This window comes from Paroedura picta, chromosome 1, assembly GCF_049243985.1.
Source record: "Paroedura picta isolate Pp20150507F chromosome 1, Ppicta_v3.0, whole genome shotgun sequence".
Classification (NCBI taxonomy): domain Eukaryota; kingdom Metazoa; phylum Chordata; class Lepidosauria; order Squamata; family Gekkonidae; genus Paroedura; species Paroedura picta.
The window spans coordinates 69,507,680-69,515,364 of record NC_135369.1 but is presented as its reverse complement, the minus strand read 5'-3'; positions in this window follow the sequence as shown (position 1 = coordinate 69,515,364).

Sequence of the window (7,685 nt, the reverse complement as noted above, 5' to 3'; positions counted from 1 at the left end):
CTGCTAGGGAAAAAGACAGATAAGATACAGGTACTATTCTTTCCTCCCTGTTTGGACTTAAAACGGCTCCGGGAAGGTGCCATTTTGGATTGGATAAACATACAGAGCAGAGAGAGGTCCATCAGTGTCTCTTAACTACAAGGTATAGATAGAACACTGTGTGGGCAGCAGGGTTGCTCTGTATTCTTGGTGCTTGGGAGGCAACAGTGGGAGGGCTTCGGAGTTCTGGGCTCACAGGTGGACTTCCTGATGGCACTTGGGTTTTGGCCACTGTGTGACATACAGCCTCATCTAACATGGCTTCTCTTATGTTCTTATTCAAGCCTCCACATGAGCCTTTCTCAGTGTTTTTACCATTGAGAAACTCCTGAAACATTATTCAGGATTCAAGAAACCCCCAAAGTGGCACAATCATGCAGAATATGGTTGGGAAGCACAGCTGTGTACATGCTCATCCAGGACCCCTCCCCTTCCCACCCCCTCCAGGCCCATCATTGGCCTTTTTGGAAGGGGTGGGTGATCGTATCACCCAATAAATGTTTAAGAAATGTTTGTGTGCGCGTGCGTGTTGATCCATGCTTTTGCAACCTTGCAGTTAGATTTTTGTAAAATGCTCTATGTGGGACTGCCTTTAAAAACAGCCCAGAAACTCAAGCTGATTCAGAATGCAGCAGCCCGATTATTATCAGAGGGTAGCCAATCTTGCCCATCTTAAAACAGCTACAGGGGCTGTTGGTTTGTTTTCGATTTTAGGTGCTACTTATGACCTTTAAAGCTCCTCATGGCCTTGGACTGTCTCCGCCCGGTGAACCAGCTATGGTCTTCAGACTGCCACCTGCTGTCTCTTCCCCCACTTAAGGTGGCCCACCTTTTATTAACCAGGGTCCTGCCTTGCTCATTTTAGTTCCCACCTTCCTCCCTGGGGAGGGGAAGGGAACACCAACACCAGAAAAGTCCAGAAGGTGCTGCAAGGCTATTTATTTGCCAGCACTTTTAGTGGGGTATGAACTTCAGGTAGGAGAGTTGGGAGTTTTAGTCTATTGGTTTTAAATATGTAATCTAAATGTAATAGTGACTTGGGAGCCACTTTTCACCCTAAGTGGGGTATTTAGATTTTGATAAATACATTACTTATTTGGGTAAAAACTCTGTTTTTTTTTCAAATTTTCATCCAGATCTTCTGCTACTGGAAGTGAACCTTGTGTCAGGTGCAGCACTGGTGTTTGTTTGACATCACTTAAAGTTTTCACACTTGAAACCAATGACTGCTTGCTCATGCAGAAATCCAATGATTTCTAATGACCTTTGACAGGATTATTATCTCTAATGGCAGGAATAAACTATTACTTTAAAAGCATAGAAAAATAGCAGGCACCACAAATCAATTAATGGAAAATAAAATATACCATGCAGTTAAAAAAATGACTCGTGGATAAGATGTCCTAAGGGTGGTGGAATAAAAGACGGATCAATGGTCCATGCAAGACAGAAAATGGAGCATAAGGCACGTTAGGGGATGACTCTGCAGCTGGTTTGTGCTAGAAATAAAGAATATGGCATGGTCACATTGTATCTTTTAAAAATATGCATATTTTAATTTTTTCAGTTGAACAATGCATTGGCAAGGACAGCACATTTCTGAAATGCTGAGAACTGGTATATAATGAGCTAGTCTCAATCATAGGTTACTGTACAGGGAAATGTCATGGGGGTACAAGCCACAAAGAGATTGTGCAGGCTTGGAGATTACAGTGTATTGTGTCCATGGTGTACTAAAATAATATTTTGCAGTGGCTTCTGCTCAAACAAATGGGTTTTGGAAACTGCCATTTTGTTGCCTAATAAGGAATTCCCACATTCATCTGGAATACCAGCCCTCAGCTATGCTGCTTTTGCTATATAGTTGTATAGAGTGGATTTACACCAGCTGTTTGACAGCAGAGTTGGATATGAGTATGTGTGTGTGTGTGTGTGTATGTGTGGAGAGAGAATGCTTTAAAATATAGCCAGTTAAACAAATGAAGAAAGAGCCTAACATCAAGGGAAGTTTGAGATGCTTTTGAAAAACTAAGCATGTAAAATGCTGTGCAGTGGTGTTTTAGTCCAGAATTCTGGTGCTTTGTTTACAGAAAAACAAATTTATATTTGATAATTTTGTTCTAAACCTAGAATTTACTCTTAGCATCTCTCCAGAGTGTAAGGTAGAGAAAGGATTTTTCTAATATGGGGTATACCTGGGACTTTTTGCATGTAAATCACATGCTCTGCCTCTGAGCCACAGCTGTTTTATTTATGGACTTCATTTATACCCCACTGTTCTCCACAATGGGGACCCAAAGTGGCATAAATTGCTGTCCCCTCTTCCATATTTAATAGGAAAGAATACTGTAGCAAATAGTTTTTTTTCCTCTCCTGCATGACACATATTTGCTGGAAATTTCCTCTTCTTCATAATTCCTAAAGTAAGAAAGGATAACCTTGCTCTTGCAGCCAGAGAACTGTAGATTTATAATAGCCTTTCTCAACTTTCTTACCATTAAAAAAACCCTCAAACATTCTTCAGGGTTCTTCAGAGGAACCCCAGAAGTGACGCAATTGTCCAGAATATGGTTGGGAAGCATAGCTGTGTACACATTCACCTCCCCTTCCCACCCCCTGCAGGCCCATCATTGGGCATTTTAGGATGGGGGTGGTAATAGGTGACAATATCACCCATTAAATGTTTAACTTTTTAAAAAAATATATGTAAACTGAATTAACTCCTACCCACTTGTGAAACCCTTCCAGGGTCACCAAGAAACTCCAGGGTTTCATGAAACCCTGCTTGAGAAAACCTGTTTTAGAGTGATACTGGAGCCCATATACCTCATGCAGATAGGAAGTTTCAGAATAGGGAAGTGTCCAACTTCTCCCCTTCCACAGCATTGTCCACACTGCCATGGTGGTCAGTTCTCTTGACAAAGTGGGAGTTGCACAGTGCAAGCTCCCTCCCTCACATGCAAACATGCAGAAATCAAAGTGGCACATGACTGAAATAAGTACAAACTGGATATTCCCTGGGTGCTATCCTGAATTAACTTTTGGCAATAAGCCTTGGCAAGGCTTTTCCTCAGGTCATTCCTACAAGCAACATTAAGCAAACAGTAGGACCTCCCTTATGGTCTGTAATTCTGCTGGTGTTGCTTTCAAATGATTGCATGCAACACAGCTGCAAAATTTTAACCCCACTACAAATAGAGCTAAGGAAGGTTAAGCTGATGTTTGGTTAATTTAAAGCTATTTACTTCAGGATAAAGAACATTGCCTATAATCTCAGTTTCCTAATAAAACCTTTGCTGCCAACCAAAACACAACACATGGAAAGCAGGGGAAAATGTCAAATCTGTATGCGATTGAGGCAAATCTGAACATAACCCTGAAGCTAAAATGTAAAGCAATGTTGGCTTTCCAGGAACACCTCTAGAGTAGTTGATTAGCGAGCCTAAAAGTCGAGTGAGTATTGGATTTCGATGGGTTCACACTCCACCATGAAGCTCGGTGGCTAGCCCTAGACCAGCCACACACTTTCTTTTTATTTATATGTTACGTCTTTATATATTAACCTTTGAGGAGAGCCAGCATGGTGTAGTGGTTACAGCTAGATTAGGTGAGGCAACTCAAGTTCAAATCCTCACTCTGCCATAGAAGCTCATGGGGTCACTGTGGCCCGGTCACACACTTAAGCCTAACACACTGCACAGGGTTGTTGTATAGATAAAATACAGGAGGGAAGAAGGATGTAAGCCACTTTGGGTCCCACTGTGGAGAAAAACAGGTGTTAATACCCAAATAAATAAATGTTAAGCATATATCTAAAAATATAGACTCTGAATGCGATCTATGTGTGAAAACAGCAACTTCCTATTGAGTGTGTATGTATATGTGGTAGCACCCTCTGTTTGCTTGTATGAGATGAATGTGTGTGTGAAGCACTGTTATGGTGAGCCTATGGATTAATGAATTACACACACAGCAGTGAAACTTGGTTTTGACATTCTGACTTAAACACACCTGGGCCAATACAGTGGAGTATATGAAAAGTCTTGGCGATGACTCAAAACCTCGGCACTAGAGGCTCAGTGATACCACAGGTCAGACAAGTAAGAGCTTGTCAGTGTGGCTAATAAGCAAGGTGAAGGGAGCTATTAGATTTGAAAGGGCTTCTTTCAGAAACTGGAAGGCTTACCCAAACGGGGTAAACAATCTCACTTAAATTTGTGCGAAAGAAATGCAAGCAGACAACTAGGGATGCAAAAATGGATTTTGAGGAATATATCATTAAAAGCATATAATAAAGAATTCTTTAAATACATTAGAAGCAGGAAACTAGATGGCACCGGCAGGGAGATGCTGTTGCAGTCTTGCTGTTTGTGGGTTTCCTTTGGGTTTGGTCACTGTGTAAACAGAATACTAGACTAGATGGGCCTTTGGACTGATCCAGCATGGCTCTTCGTATTACTTGTGGAGAAGCCAGGATTGTGCATGCAACAGCTGTCAGTAAAGCTAAAATCATCCTAACCAGCTTTTTGTCCGAGAATGTGTGTATTTATGGGAGCAGGGAGCTAAAACCTGTTTTCCTCCTCTGCTAAAAAAAAGTAAAGACTAAACAAGGTATGAAGGGATGTCCTTATATATTTGTTCATGTGCAAAGAAGGTGTGAAAGGAATCTATGTTTAGCTTTGTTTTTATCAAAAACTATGTGGATTTGGGGAGCATATGCCTATGTGTGTGCATACTGTCAAATCAGTTTCACCTTATGGTGTGCCTATGAATAAGGGGAACCAAATCCAAATTCAAACCCATTCCCTGTTACCTCATGCATTTTTTATCCCACCTGATTTACTTCAAATATTGGAGCCAGGCTGGAAGAAAAAGGATCCAAACAATAAAACATAGTGAGGTATCTGCGGGTGGCACACTGGCAGATCATCTGCTCATCATGCAGAATATGACAGGTTCAATCCCCAGGATCTCCAGTTAAAAGGATCTGGCAGTAGGTGATGTGAAAGAACTCTGCCTGAGACCCTGGTGAGCTGCACTGACTTTGATGGATTAAGGGTCTGATTCAGTATATGACAGGCTCATGTATACTTTCTCTTTTTGCCCTTTTGGTTGCTTAGTCATATCCTAAATAACCAAGGCTTTCTCTAAAAAGGGCTCCGCCTATGAAGCCCTAGCTGTTGGATTGGAAATTGTTCCTGGCATACTGTAACTAGTCTTGCATGTGATTTCCCCACATCCAGACATGTATGTGTGGCTAGTGCACCAGCTGGATTGGAATGACTGTGACCGCACCAGATTTTTCCTGTTTGTGTAGCACCCAACCTTTTTTTTTCAGTTTTAATGAATGACCTCCTGCTTAAAATCCACCCTAGTCAGGAAGTGTTTCTCCCTATTCCCCACTGATTGCTGATTATTAGAAAAATGGACAGGAGGGAAGAAAGCCTGGGAACAGAGGATCACCAGGGGAACGGTTCTAATTCTGTGCTGATTCCAGGAAATCTGTACCTATTTTCTCTATGAAAAGAGTCCCCCCGCTCCCATCCCTGCACCTGTGCAAACTCATCTGCTTGCTAGTCAACATTGCTCCATGTACAATCCCTGGCTTTTTCTCAGCACAGCCAATTAAGCAGGAGAGAATCCCTCCAAAAGCTTTGCTGGCTGCCTGACCTACTGGCAATTAAGCAGATCACTGCATCATTTTATATGTTAAAAAATGTAGGAGTAGAATCAGCTCAGACCAAGCTTTGGGCAAAAACAGTCGCTGCACATAGACATGCTCAGGGTTGTTAAATAGCTGCAGTAGTGAATGGTTCTTAAGTCATGCTGGTGTCAGCACATCTTGAGGTGGGCCAGGGCCTAGGCTTCTGGCTGGGCCCACTGCTGCTGACTCCTACCCATACACCTCTCCTGCCACCTGCCTCATGCCCATCCCCATCTATTTGCTTGTCATGCTCTGCCACCCATGCTTCCAACTGCACAGCATTAATAGGGAAAGACAAGTGATGCACAGAGACAATGCTGCTGGCGTTCATGGCAGCAATTCTCTCGGGTGCATGCACCAGCCAATGCAGTTGGGGAAAGGGTATGGAGGTGGAGCAGGCCACTGAGCGTGTGCAGTGGGAAGATTTCAAGTGGGGAGAAGGTGGGGTAAAAAGGTATGAGGGGGAGGGGAACCTGTGGTGGGCAGACAGGAGCCTTTGGGTCCTGTTTGCACAAGATCCCTCAAAACCTGGAACTGGCCACGTCTTTCAGCATTAGGATTTTTACAAACAGTTCTTCTGAATAATTACTGTTGTGTACATGTTAAAGTAGGAGCAACGATTGAGATTTCTGGTAATTAACTGCCATCTTGCATGTCACATCTTTTCACCCAGGGCTTCTCTGCAAAAAAGGCTTTTGAAGTCAGAATGATTTGCCCTAGCTTGAAACGGATAAGCAATATTTACCATATTGACAAGTTTACATAGCCATTTGTTTGATATCGTAACTATTGGCTGGCACTCAGTATGTATGAGAGACTATTTACTTGGGACAACTTTTCCACTGGTGAATGAACAGACTGAAATACAAATATAAACTTATGTTCAGGGTGTACTTTCTGCTTTGCAAGCGTTGGGGCATTTTCCAAGAATTGTATAAGTAATTGTGATTATTTCTGTACAGGCCTCAACCTTACACATCATTATTTGTGAATAAGCCCTACTGAAATCAAAGGGACTTCTGAGTGAATTCGCATAGGATTGGTAGCCATTTATCCCACAGCAATGGCTAAAAATCTTGAGAGTGCATTCACTGAAAAACAGAGAAGACATTTCCTATTAGTTAGCACGAATTTCAGATATACCCCTTTCTTGCCGAGCTGTGCCAATGAATATTCAACAAGGCTTTATTCGTATTTATCTTTTTATACAGACTGACTGAGTTCTGTACTTTAGAGCTAGCAATTCTATTCCTTCAGTAAGGGAACATGATCAGCGTGGAGGCCTATAGCAAATATGAACTCAAGAACTGCATGCTTTCATTATAGTAATTTGCCTGCAGGTTCTCTTCTTCAGACTGCCTCTGCCTCTCCAGCTGCTTTCTCCCTGCCACCCCTTAGTTTAAAACAAAGGCAAACATGCATTTTGAATCCCATAAAGAGGCTAACAGTGTGTGTGTGTGTGTGAATCTAAAGTGCTTCGATTGGAGTGCTACTTGTAGAATGAACTTTCCTGCCCCTCCCCTCCCTTCCCCTCCTAGTGCAGTCCTGAAACACTGCCTATTTGTTATACTCAGGGGCCCACAGAGACAGTGTTGGGCATGATGTGGAGGAATTCTGTAGGAGAGACTTGGCAAAAATTACCAGTTCCTGCTTCTGTTGCTGGAAATGCCCTTCTGCCAGTAGAAAGTCAGCTTTGGGTCCAACCCACAAATTGGTCTCAGGGCTCTAACACTTGCATAATGACCCTGAAATGAAGTACCTAATCAGATATGATATTCTCCTTCTCTCACTTGTCAACTGAAAAGGTGTTTATTTTCCTTTAGTCAGTCCTACAAGTAAACACATTTAGGGGGCTCACTGTGGTAAAGTCTTTCAGAGGTAAAGCTTTTCTCCAGTTACTTCAGATTACAGATTTTAAAATGAAGAGAAAATCAGCAGCAGC